Source organism: Ambystoma mexicanum (assembly GCF_040938575.1).
Source record: "Ambystoma mexicanum isolate Mex_15411 chromosome 12 unlocalized genomic scaffold, UKY_AmexF1_1 Mex_chr12_unloc.1, whole genome shotgun sequence".
Lineage (NCBI taxonomy): Eukaryota > Metazoa > Chordata > Amphibia > Caudata > Ambystomatidae > Ambystoma > Ambystoma mexicanum.
The window spans coordinates 7161301-7175198 of record NW_027182322.1 but is presented as its reverse complement, the minus strand read 5'-3'; the positions used below and the strand labels follow the sequence as shown (position 1 = coordinate 7175198).

Genomic DNA, 13898 nt, shown 5'->3' with positions numbered 1-13898 from the left:
TGCCGTGACTCGGATTCGAACCGAGGTTGCTGCGGCCACAACGCAGAGTACTAACCACTATACGATCACGGCGAGCTACTTGGGCTGCTACAATGTGACGTTCCACCTCTATCATAAGCTGTACTCCATCTGTGATGTCATGACTCATGTTTGAATTAAAGGTTGGTTGTGATGTTATCCATGAGAATAAGTGGACACCTGATCCCCAGTCACTTATTTAAGATCTCAATAATCAAGTCAGAATCCAAATGAAAGTCATCAAAGTGGAGCCAATTAGAAATAATATAGTTACACAAACCTGGCAATGGTGCGGCAGCCAGGGCTGATAATGGCCCGCCTGCCTGAGAGCAGGAAAGTGTGAGAGCAGTGATGGTCTTGTGAGAGTTTACAGCTGTTATTGAACCTGTCCCCTTCCATTGCAGAGTTTTCTCCCTATAAGAAGTGCAGAGGCTCCCTCCACGGGTGCTAATAGTAAATTTATTTTTTTGCGCAGGAGAAGTGCTCTTCACCAATTGCACGTGCCAAATCACCCGAAGGCCACCACCATAAAATTCAGGCATTCATGTTCATGCGTCCTCCATGTTATGTCCTTATAAAGGGATGCATGTTCATGATGACTCCATGTCACACCTGCATACAAGGATGCATGTTCATGCCGCCTCGTTCTCTTGGCTTCATACAGGGATTTTATCTCCTCCCTGTCTCACCCTCATGCAGGGATGCATGACCAATGCTCCTTCCCTTCTCGCCCGCATACATGGATGCACGTTCATGTCTCCTCGTTCTCTCGGCTTCATACGGGGATTTTATCTCCTCCCTGTCTCACCCTCGGGAAGGGATGCATGACCAATGCTCCTTCCCGTCTCGCCCGCATACATGGATGCACGTTCACGCCTCCTCCTTCTCTCGGCTTCATACGGGGATCATATCTCATCCCTGTCTCATCCTCATGAGGGGATGCATGACCAATGCTCCTTCCCTTCTCGCCTGCATACATGGATGCAAGTTCACGCCTCCTCCTTCTCTCGGCTTCATACGGGGATCATATCTCCTCCCTGTCTCACCCTCATGCAGGGATGCATGACCAATGCTCCTTCCTGTCTCGCCCGCATACATGGATGCACGTTCACGCCTCCTCCTTCTCTCGGCTTCATACGGGGATCATATCTCCTCCCTGTCTCACCCTCATGCAGGGATGCATGACCAATGCTCCTTCCCTTCTCGCCTGCATACATGGATGCACGTTCACGACTCCTCCTTTTCTCGGCTTCATACCGGGATCATATCTCCTCAATGTCTCACCCTCACTTCCAACATGTGTAACTTCTTGTTCTCTTTGACGTCTGGGGCATGGGTGGCTACTGCACAGCTCTAGATGTCGCCCACCTGCAAGGTGCTATGGAAAGCACTTTTCCACATTGGACGTGCTATATTAACCCCCTCTCCCCAAATACAATAAAAATAAAGAAATATATGTGCTTCCATAATGTCTACCTTCTAATGTTTCATATGTGTAAGCACATTGTCCTCCTCCTGACCAAATTCTAAAACTATGTGCAAATTGTTCCTTCCATAAACTGTCACTTCCTTGGCCCTTTATTTATAATGACTGTTATACTCTCTCTCTTTCCGCCACAGTATAAAAATGCCTAGCACACCTCATGATTGGACTAAGAAATTCCTGTCATTTAGTTGGAAATGATTTTCCCATTATCCCCAAAAACTCCTCACTGTGTCTAAGAACATTTTTTTTCACAGGACAATACAGATCAGATTGACTTGAAAGGTCCTTTCACGCGACTACAGAATGCCTCTCATTCCACTAGAAGATACGCCAGTGCCTACAATAGCCTAGGACTAGACTATGAGTCCCAATGTAGAAAGACCACAAGTCCACAGATATGCCTGTTTATTTAAACATCTGTATTATGATCAGCGTGTGACTGTAAAGGCGGGACTTTGCGCTCTCTGTAACGTGCTCCATTGGCAACATCAGTTAAATGTCGTTGGTTCAATCCCTCGCGGATGTTGTTTTTATTCCCATTTGTAACTGGGAAATACTGTCGCTGCAATACATATGTCTTAATCAAGCTAGTGGTTATTGACGTAAATGGCAGTGTTATAATGTTTCATGTACTGCAAATGTCACCACATAATGCGCTCTTAATTAGATTTGGTTGAAATACATTACAGTCACCCGATGAAAAAGTGTGCAAAGAGCATTAAAGAAACAAAAGGTTCATAACAGTAACAGGACATATCGAATTGTATCAGTCCTCCACAGAGATTGCCAATGTATTAATGGAAATTCTAAAATATCTGCCCAACTGCCGTGACATTGCCTCACCGCAATGCCATGACTCGGATTCGAACCGAGGTTGCTGCGGCCACAACGCAGAGTACTAACCACTATACGATCACAGCGAGCTACTTGGGCTGCTACAATGTGACGTTCCACCTCTATCATAAGCTGTACTCCATCTGTGATGTCATGACTCATGTTTGAATTAAAGCTTGGTTGTGATGTTATCCATGAGAATAAGTGGACACCTGATCCCCAGTCACTTATTTAAGATCTCAATAATCAAGTCAGAATCCAAATGAAAGTCATCAAAGTGGAGCCAATTAGAAATAATATAGTTACACAAACCTGGCAATGGTGCGGCAGCCAGGGCCGATAATGGCCCGCCAGCCTGAGAGCAGGAAAGTGTGAGAGCAGTGATGGTCTTGTGAGAGTTTACAGCTGTTATTGACCCTGTCCCCTTCCATTGCAGAGTTTTCTCCCTATAAGAAGTGCAGAGGCTCCCTCCGGGGTGCTAATAGTAAATTTATTTTTTTGCGCAGGAGAAGTGCTTTTCACCAATTGCACGCGCCAAATCACCCGAAGGCCACCACCATAAAATTCAGGCATTCATGTTCATGCGTCCTCCATGTTATGTCCTTATAAAGGGATGCATGTTCATGATGACTACATGTCACACCTGCATACAAGGATGCATGTTCATGCCGCCTCGTTCTCTTGGCTTCATACAGGGATTTTATCTCCTCCCTGTCTCACCCTCATGCAGGGATGCATGACCAATGCTCCTTCCCTTCTCGCCCGCATACATGGATGCACGTTCATGTCTCCTCGTTCTCTCGGCTTCATACGGGGATTTTATCTCCTCCCTGTCTCACCCTCGGGAAGGGATGCATGACCAATGCTCCTTCCCGTCTCGCCCGCATACATGGATGCACGTTCACGCCTCCTCCTTCTCTCGGCTTCATACGGGGATCATATCTCCTCCCTGTCTCACCCTCATGCAGGGATGCATGACCAATGCTCCTTCCTGTCTCGCCCGCATACATGGATGCACGTTCACGCCTCCTCCTTCTCTCGGCTTCATACGGGGATCATATCTCCTCCCTGTCTCACCCTCATGCAGGGATGCATGACCAATGTTCCTTCCCTTCTCACCTGCATACATGGATGCACGTTCACGCCTCCTCCTTTTCTCGGCTTCATAGGGGGATCATATCTCCTCAATGTCTCACCCTCACTTCCAACATGTGTAACTTCTTGTTCTCTTTGACGTCTGGGGCATGGGTGGCTACTGCACAGCTCTGGATGTCGCCCACCTGCAAGGTGCTATGGAAAGCACTTTTCCACATTGGACGTGCTATATTAACCCCCTCTCCCCAAATACAATAAAAATAAAGAAATATATGTGCTTCCATAATGTCTACCTTCTAATGTTTCATATGTGTAAGCACATTGTCCTCCTCCTGACCACATTCTAAAACTATGTGCAAATTGTTCCTTCCATAAACTGTCACTTCCTTGGCCCTTTATTTATAATGACTGTTATACTCTCTCTCTTTCCGCCACAGTATAAAAAAGCCTAGCACACCTCATGATTGGACTAAGAAATTCCTGTCATTTAGTTGGAAATGATTTTCCCATTATCCCCAAAAACTCCTCACTGTGTCTAAGAACGCTTTTTTTCACAGGACAATACAGATCAGATTGACTTGAAAGGTCCTTTCACGCGACTACAGAATGCCTCTCATTCCACTAGAAGATACGCCAGTGCCTACAATAGCCTAGGACTAGACTATGAGTCCCAATGTAGAAAGACCACAAGTCCACAGATATGCCTGTTTATTTAAACATCTGTATTATGATCAGCGTGTGACTGTAAAGGCGGGACTTTGCGCTCTCTGTAACGTGCTCCATTGGCAACATCAGTTAAATGTCGTTGGTTCAATCCCTCGCGGATGTTGTTTTTATTCCCATTTGTAACTGGGAAATACTGTCGCTGCAATACATATGTCTTAATCAAGCTAGTGGTTATTGACGTAAATGGCAGTGTTATAATGTTTCATGTACTGCAAATGTCACCACATAATGCGCTCTTAATTAGATTTGGTTGAAATACATTACAGTCACCCAATGAAAAAGTGTGCAAAGAGCATTAAAGACACAAAAGGTTCAGAACAGTAACAGGACATATCGAATTGTTTCAGTCCTCCACAGAGATTGACAATGTATTAATGGAAATTCTAAAATATCTGCCCAACCGCCGTGACATTGCCTCACCGCTATGCCGTGACTCGGATTCGAACCGAGGTTGCTGCGGCCACAAAGCAGAGTACTAACCACTATACATCACAGCGAGCTACTTGGGCTGCTACAATGTGACGCTCCACCTCTATCATAAGCTGTACTCCATCTGTGATGTCATGACTCATGTTTGAATTAAAGGTTGGTTGTGATGTTATCCATGAGAATAAGTGGACACCTGATCCCCAGTCACTTATTTAAGATCTCAATAATCAAGTCAGAATCCAAATGAAAGTCATCAAAGTGGAGCCAATTAGAAATAATACAGTTACACAAACCTGGCAATGGTGCGTCAGCCAGGGCCGATAATGACCCGCCAGCCTGAGAGCAGGAAAGTGTGAGAGCATTGATGGTCTTGTGAGAGTTTACAGCTGTTATTGACCCTGTCCCCTTCCATTGCAGAGTTTTCTCCCTATAAGAAGTGCAGAGGCTCCCTCCGGGGTGCTAATAGTACATTTATTTTTTTGCGCAGGAGAAGTGCTCTTCACCAATTAGACGTGCCAAATCACCCGAAGGCCACCACCATAAAATTCAGGCATTCATGTTCATGCGTCCTCCATGTTATGTCCTTATAAAGGGATGCATGTTCATGATGACTCCATGTCACACCTGCATACAAGGATGCATGTTCATGCCGCCTCGTTCTCTTGGCTTCATACAGGGATTTTATCTCCTCCCTGTCTCACCCTCATGCAGGGATGCATGACCAATGCTCCTTCCCTTCTCGCCCGCATACATGGATGCACGTTCATGTCTCCTCGTTCTCTTGGCTTCATACAGGGATTTTATCTCCTCCCTGTCTCACCCTCAGGAAGGGATGCATGACCAATGCTCCTTCCCGTCTCGCCCGCATACATGGATGCACGTTCACGCCTCCTCCTTCTCTCGGCTTCATACGGGGATCATATCTCCTCCCTGTCTCACCCTCATGTAGGGATGCATGACCAATGCTCCTTCCCTTCTCGCCCGCATACATGGATGCACGTTCATGTCTCCTTGTTCTCTCGGCTTCATACGGGGATTTTATCTCCTCCCTGTCTCACCCTCAGGAAGGGATGCATGACCAATGCTCCTTCCCGTCTCGCCCGCATACATGGATGCACGTTCACGCCTCCTCCTTCTCTCGGCTTCATATGGGGATCATATCTCCTCCCTGTCTCACCCTCATGCAGGGATGCATGACCAATGCTCCTTCCTGTCACGCCCGCATACATGGATGCACGTTCACGCCTCCTCCTTCTCTCGGCTTCATACGGGGATCATATCTCCTCCCTGTCTCACCCTCATGCAGGGATGCATGACCAATGCTCCTTCCCTTCTCACCTGCATACATGGATGCACGTTCACGCCTCCTCCTTCTCTCGGCTTCATACGGGGATCATATCTCCTCCCTGTCTCACCCTCATGCAGGGATGCATGACCAATGCTCCTTCCTGTCTCGCCCGCATACATGGATGCACGTTCACGCCTCCTCCTTCTCTCGGCTTCATACGGGGATCATATCTCCTCCCTGTCTCACCCTCATGCAGGGATGCATGACCAATGCTCCTTCCCTTCTCGCCTGCATACATGGATGCACGTTCACGCCTCCTCCTTCTCTCGGCTTCATACGGGGATCATATCTCCTCAATGTCTCACCCTCACTTCCAACATGTGTAACTTCTTGTTCTCTTTGACGTCTGGGGCATGGGTGGCTACTGCACAGCTCTAGATGTCGCCCACCTGCAAGGTGCTATGGAAAGCACGTTTCCACATTTGACGTGCTATATTAACCCCCTCTCCCCAAATACAATAAAAATAAAGAAATATATGTGCTTCCATAATGTCTACCTTCTAATGTTTCATATGTGTAAGCACATTGTCCTCCTCCTGACCACATTCTAAAACTATGTGCAAATTGTTCCTTCCATAAACTGTCACTTCCTTGGCCCTTTATTTATAATGACTGTTATACTCTCTCTCTTTCCGCCACAGTATAAAAAAGCTTAGCACACCTCATGATTGGACTAAGAAATTCCTGTCATTTAGTTGGGAATGATTTTCCCATTATCCCCAAAAACTCCTCACTGTGTCGAAGAACGCTTTTTTTCACAGGACAATACAGATCAGATTGACTTGAAAGGCCCTTTCACGCGACTACAGAATGCCTCTCATTCCACTAAAAGATACGCCAGTGCCTACAATAGCCTAGGACTAGACTATGAGTCCCAATGTAGAAAGACCACAAGTCCACAGATATGCCTGTTTATTTAAACATCTGTATTATCATCAGCGTGTGACTGTAAAGGCGGGACCTCGCGCTCTCTGTAACGCGCTCCATTGGCAACATCAGTTAAATGTCGTTGGTTCAATCCCTCGTGGATGTTGTTTTTATTCCCATTTGTAACTGGGAAATACTGTCGCTGCAATACATATGTCTTAATCAAGCTAGTGGTTATTGACGTAAATGGCAGTGTTATAATGTTTCATGTACTGCAAATGTCACCACATAATGCGCTCTTAATTAGATTTGGTTGAAATACATTACAGTCACCCGATGGAAAAGTGTGCAAAGAGCATTAAAGAAACAAAAGGTTCATAACAGTAACAGGACATATCGAATTGTTTCAGTCCTCCACAGAGATTGCCAATGTATTAATGGAAATTCTAAAATATCTGCCCAACTGCTGTGACATTGCCTCACCGAAATGCCGTGACTCGGATTCGAACCTAGGTTGCTGCGGCCACAACGCAGAGTACTAACCACTATACGATCACGACGAGCTACTTGGGCTGCTACAATGTGACGTTCCACCTCTATCATAAGCTGTACTCCATCTGTGATGTCATGACTCATGTTTGAATTAACGGTTGGTTGTGATGTTACACATGAGAATAAGTGGACACCTGATCCCCAGTCACTTATTTAAGATCTCAATAATCAAGTCAGAATCCAAATGAAAGTCATCAAAGTGGAGCCAATTAGAAATAATATAGTTACACAAACCTGGCAATGGTGCGGAAGCCAGGGCCGATAATGGCCCGCCAGCCTGAGAGCAGGAAAGTGTGAGAGCAGTGATGGTCTTGTGAGAGTTTACAGCTGTTATTGACCCTGTCCCCTTCCATTGCAGAGTTTTCTCCCTATAAGAAGTGCAGAGGCTCCCTCCGGGGTGCTAATAGTAAATTTATTTTTTTGCGCAGGAGAAGTGCTCTTCACCAATTGCACGTGCCAAATCACCCGAAGGCCACCACCATAAAATTCAGGCATTCATGTTCATGCGTCCTCCATGTTATGTCCTTATAAAGGGATGCATGTTCATGATGACTCCATGTCACACCTGCATACAAGGATGCATGTTCATGCCGCCTCGTTCTCTTGGCTTCATACAGGGATTTTATCTCCTCCCTGTCTCACCCTCATGCAGGGATGCATGACCAATGCTCCTTCCCTTCTCGCCTGCATACATGGATGCACATTCATGTCTCCTCGTTCTCTCGGCTTCATACAGGGATTTTATCTCCTCCCTGTCTCACCCTCAGGAAGGGATGCATGACCAATGCTCCTTCCCGTCTCGCCCACATACATGGATGCACGTTCACGCCTCCTCCTTCTCTCGGCTTGATACGGGGATCATATCTCCTCCCTGTCTCACCCTCATGCAGGGATGCATGACCAATGCTCCTTCCTGTCTCGCCCGCATACATGGATGCACGTTCACGCCTCCTCCTTCTCTCGGCTTCATACGGGGATCATATCTCCTCCCTGTCTCACCCTCATGCAGGGATGCATGACCAATGCTCCTTCCCTTCTCGCCTGCATACATGGATGCACATTGACGCCTCCTCCTTCTCTCGGCTTCATACGGGGATCATATCTCCTCCCTGTCTCACCCTCATGCAGGGATGCATGACCAATGCTCCTTCCTGTCTCTCCCGCATACATGGATGCACGTTCACGCCTCCTCCTTCTCTCGGCTTCATACGGGGATCATATCTCCTCCCTGTCTCACCCTCATGCAGGGATGCATGACCAATGCTCCTTCCCTTCTCGCCTGCATACATGGATGCACGTTCATGCCTCCTCCTTCTCTCGGCTTCATACGGGGATCATATCTCCTCAATGTCTCACCCTCACTTCCAACCTTTGTAACTTCTTGTTCTCTTTGACGCCTGGGGCATGGGTGGCTACTGCACAGCTCTAGATGTCGCCCACCTGCAAGGTGTTATGGAAAGCACTTTTCCACATTGGACGTGCTATATTAACCCCCTCTCCCCAAATACAATAAAAATAAAGAAATATATGTGCTTCCATAATGTCTACCTTCTAATGTTTCATATGTGTAAGCACATTGTCCTCCTCCTGACCACATTCTAAAACGATGTGCAAATTGTTCCTTCCATAAACTGTCACTTCCTTGGCCCTTTATTTATAATGACTGTTATACTCTCTCTCTTTCCGCCACAGTATAAAAAAGCCTAGCACACCTCATGATTGGACTAAGAAATTCCTGTCATTTAGTTGGAAATGATTTTCCCATTATCCCCAAAAACTCCTCACTGTGTCTAAGAACGCTTTTTTTCACAGGACAATACAGATCAGATTGACTTGAAAGGTCCTTTCACGCGACTACAGAATGCCTCTCATTCCACTAAAAGATACGCCAGTGCCTACAATAGCCTAGGACTAGACTATGAGTCCCAATGTAGAAAGACCACAAGTCCACAGATATGCCTGTTTATTTAAACATCTGTATTATCATCAGCGTGTGACTGTAAAGGCGGGACCTCGCGCTCTCTGTAACGCGCTCCATTGGCAACATCAGTTAAATGTCGTTGGTTCAATCCCTCGCGGATGTTGTTTTTATTCCCATTTGTAACTGGGAAATACTGTCGCTGCAATACATATGTCTTAATCAAGCTAGTGGTTATTGACGTAAATGGCAGTGTTATAATGTTTCATGTACTGCAAATGTCACCACATAATGCGCTCTTAATTAGATTTGGTTGAAATACATTACAGTCACCCGATGAAAAAGTGTGCAAAGAGCATTAAAGAAACAAAAGGTTCATAACAGTAACAGGACATATCGAATTGTTTCAGTCCTCCACAGAGATTGCCAATGTATTAATGGAAATTCTAAAATATCTGCCCAAATGCAGTGACATTGCCTCACCGCAATGCTGTGACTCGGATTCGAACCGAGGTTGCTGCGACCACAACACAGAGTACTAACCACTATAAGATCACGGCGAGCTACTTGGGCTGCTAAAACGCTAAGTTCCACCTCTATCATAAGCTGTACTCCATCTGTGATTTCATGACTCATGTTTGAATTAAAGGTTGGTTGTGATGTTATCCATGAGAATAAGTGGACACCTGATTCCCAGTCACTTATTTAAGATCTCAATAATCAAGTCAGAATCCAAATGAAAGTCATCAAAGTGGAGCCAATTAGAAATAATATAGTTGCACAAACCTGGCAATGGTGCGGCAGCCAGGGCCGATAATAGCCCGCCAGCCTGAGAGCAGGAAAGTGTGGGAGCAGTGATGGTCTTGTGAGAGTTTACAGCTGTTATTGACCCTGTCCCCTTCCATTGCAGAGTTTTCTCCCTATAAGAAGTGCAGAGGCTCCCTCCGGGGTGCTAATAGTAAATTTATTTTTTTGCGCAGGAGAAGTGCTCTTCACAAATTGCACGTGCCAAATCACCTGAAGGCCACCACCATAAAATTCAGGTATTCATGTTCATGCGTCCTCCATGTTATGTCCTTATAAAGGGATGCATGTTCATGATGACTCCATGTCACACCTGCATACAAGGATGCATGTTCATGCCGCCTCGTTCTCTTGGCTTCATACAGGGATTTTATCTCCTCCCTGTCTCACCCTCATGCAGGGATGCATGACCAATGCTCCTTCCCTTCTCGCCTGCATACATGGATGCACATTCATGTCTCCTCGTTCTCTCTGCTTCATACAGGGATTTTATCTCCTCCCTGTCTCACCCTCAGGAAGGGATGCATGACCAATGCTCCTTCCCGTCTCACCCGCATACATGGATGCACGTTCACGCCTCCTCCTTCTCTCGGCTTCATACGGGGATCATATCTCCTCCCTGTCTCACCATCATGCAGGGATGCATGACCAATGCTCCTTCCTGTCTCGCCCACATACATGGATGCACGTTCACGCCTCCTCCTTCTCTCGGCTTCATACGGGGATCATATCTCCTCCCTGTCTCACCCTCATGCAGGGATGCATGACCAATGCTCCTTCCCTTCTCGTCTGCATACATGGATGCACGTTCACGCCTCCTCCTTCTCTCGGCTTCATACAGGGATCATATCTCCTCCCTGTCTCACCCTCATGCAGGGATGCATGACCAATGCTCCTTCCCTTCTCGTCTGCATACATGGATGCACGTTCACGCCTCCTCCTTCTCTCGGCTTCATACAGGGATCATATCTCCTCCCTGTCTCACCCTCATGCAGGGATGCATGACCAATGCTCCTTCCTGTCTCGCCCGTATACATGGATGCACGTTCATGCCTCCTCCTTCTCTCGGCTTCATACGGGGATCATATCTCCTCCCTGTCTCACCCTCATGCAGGGATGCATGACCAATGCTCCTTCCCTTCTCGCCTGCATACATGGATGCACGTTCATGCCTCCTCCTTCTCTCGGCTTCATACGGGGATCATATCTCCTCAATGTCTCACCCTCACTTCCAACATGTGTAACTTCTTGTTCTCTTTGACGTCTGGGGCATGGGTGGCTACTGCACAGCTCTAGATGTCGCCCACCTGCAAGGTGCTATGGAAAGCACTTTTCCACATTGGACGTGCTATATTAACCCCCTCTCCCCAAATACAATAAAAATAAAGAAATATATGTGCTTCCATAATGTCTACCTTCTAATGTTTCATATGTGTAAGCACATTGTCCTCCTCCTGACCACATTCTAAAACTATGTGCAAATTGTTCCTTCCATAAACTGTCACTTCCTTGGCCCTTTATTTATAATGACTGTTATACTCTCTCTCTCTTTCCGCCACAGTATAAAAAAGCCTAGCACACCTCATGATTGGACTAAGAAATTCCTGTCATTTAGTTGGAAATGATTTTCCCATTATCCCCAAAAACTCCTCACTGTGTCTAAGAACGCTTTTTTTCACAGGACAATACAGATCAGATTGACTTGAAAGGTCCTTTCACGCGACTACAGAATGCCTCTCATTCCACTAAAAGATACGCCAGTGCCTACAATAGCCTAGGACTAGACTATGAGTCCCAATGTAGAAAGACCACAAGTCCACAGATATGCCTGTTTATTTAAACATCTGTATTATCATCAGCGTGTGACTGTAAAGGCGGGACCTCGCGCTCTCTGTAACGCGCTCCATTGGCAACATCAGTTAAATGTCGTTGGTTCAATCCCTCGCGGATGTTGTTTTTATTCCCATTTGTAACTGGAAAATACTGTCGCTGCAATACATATGTCTTAATCAAGCTAGTGGTTGTTGACGTAAATGGCAGTGTTATAATGTTTCATGTACTGCAAATGTCACCACATAATGCGCTCTTAATTAGATTTGGTTGAAATACATTACAGTCACCCGATGAAAAAGTGTGCAAAGAGCATTAAAGAAACAAAAGGTTCATAACTGTAACAGGACATATCGAATTGTTTCAGTCCTCCACAGAGATTGCCAATGTATTAATGGAAATTCTAAAATATCTGCCCAAATGCCGTGACATTGCCTCACCGCAATGCCGTGACTCCGATTCGAACCGAGGTTGCTGCGGCCACAACACAGAGTACTAACCACTATACGATCACGGCGAGCTACTTGGGCTGCTAAAATGTGACGTTCCACCTCTATCATAAGCTGTACTCCATCTGTGATGTCATGACTCATGTTTGAATTAAAGGTTGGTTGTGATGTTATCCATGAGAATAAGTGGACACCTGATCCCCAGTCACTTATTTAAGATCTCAATAATCAAGTCAGAATCCAAATGAAAGTCATCAAAGTGGAGCCAATTAGAAATAATATAGTTACACAAACCTGGCAATGGTGCGGCAGCCAGGGCCGATAATGGCCCGCCAGCCTGAGAGCAGGAAAGTGTGAAAGCAGTGATGGTCTTGTGAGAGTTTACAGCTGTTATTGACCCTGTCCCCTTCCATTGCAGAGTTTTCTCCCTATAAGAAGTGCAGAGGCTCCCTCCGGGGTGCTAATAGTAAATTTATTTTTTTGCGCAGGAGAAGTGCTCTTCACCAATTGCACGTGCCAAATCACCCGAAGGCCACCACCATAAAATTCAGGCATTCATGTTCATGCGTCCTCCATGTTATGTCCTTATAAAGGGATGCATGTTCATGATGACTCCATGTCACACCTGCATACAAGGATGCATGTTCATGCCGCCTCGTTCTCTTGGCTTCATACAGGGATTTTATCTCCTCCCTGTCTCACCCTCATGCAGGGATGCATGACCAATGCTCCTTCCCTTCTCGCCCGCATACATGGATGCACGTTCATGTCTCCTCGTTCTCTCTGCTTCATACGGGGATTTTATCTCCTCCCTGTCTCACCCTCAGGAAGGGATGCATGACCAATGCTCCTTCCTGTCTCTCCCGCATACATGGATGCACGTTCACGCCTCCTCCTTCTCTCGGCTTCATACGGGGATCATATCTCCTCCCTGTCTCACCCTCATGCAGGGATGCATGACCAATGCTCCTTCCTGTCTCGCCCGCATACATGGATGCACGTTCACGCCTCCTCCTTCTCTCGGCTTCATACGGGGATCATATCTCCTCCCTGTCTCACCCTCATGCAGGGATGCATGACCAACGCTCCTTCCTTTCTCGCCTGCATACATGGATGCACGTTCACGCCTCCTCCTTCTCTCGGCTTCATACGGGGATCATATCTCCTCCCCGTCTCACCCTCATGCAGGGATGCATGACCAATGCTCCTTCCCTTCTCGCCTGCATACATGGATGCACGTTCATGCCTCCTCCTTCTCTCGGCTTCATACGGGGATCATATCTCCTCCCTGTCTCACCCTCATGAAGGGATGCATGATCAATGCTCCTTCCTGTCTCGCCCGCATACATGGATGCACGTTCATGCCTCCTCCTTCTCTCGGCTTCATACGGGGATCATATCTCCTCCCTGTCTCACCCTCATGCAGGGATGCATGACCAATGCTCCTTCCCTTCTCGCCTGCATACATGGATGCACGTTCACGCCTCCTCCTTCTCTCGGCTTCATACGGGGATCATATCTCCTCCCTTTCTCACCCTCATG

General features: G+C 46.6%; 1 non-coding gene across 1 annotated transcript; it reads right to left on the bottom strand.

The window, feature by feature from the left end:
• Nucleotides 1-72, bottom strand: TRNAH-GUG (transfer RNA histidin (anticodon GUG)). Its single transcript has one exon. It is a non-coding gene; the product is annotated as a tRNA-His (tRNA).
• Between the last annotated feature and the right edge of the window lie 13826 nt (nt 73-13898).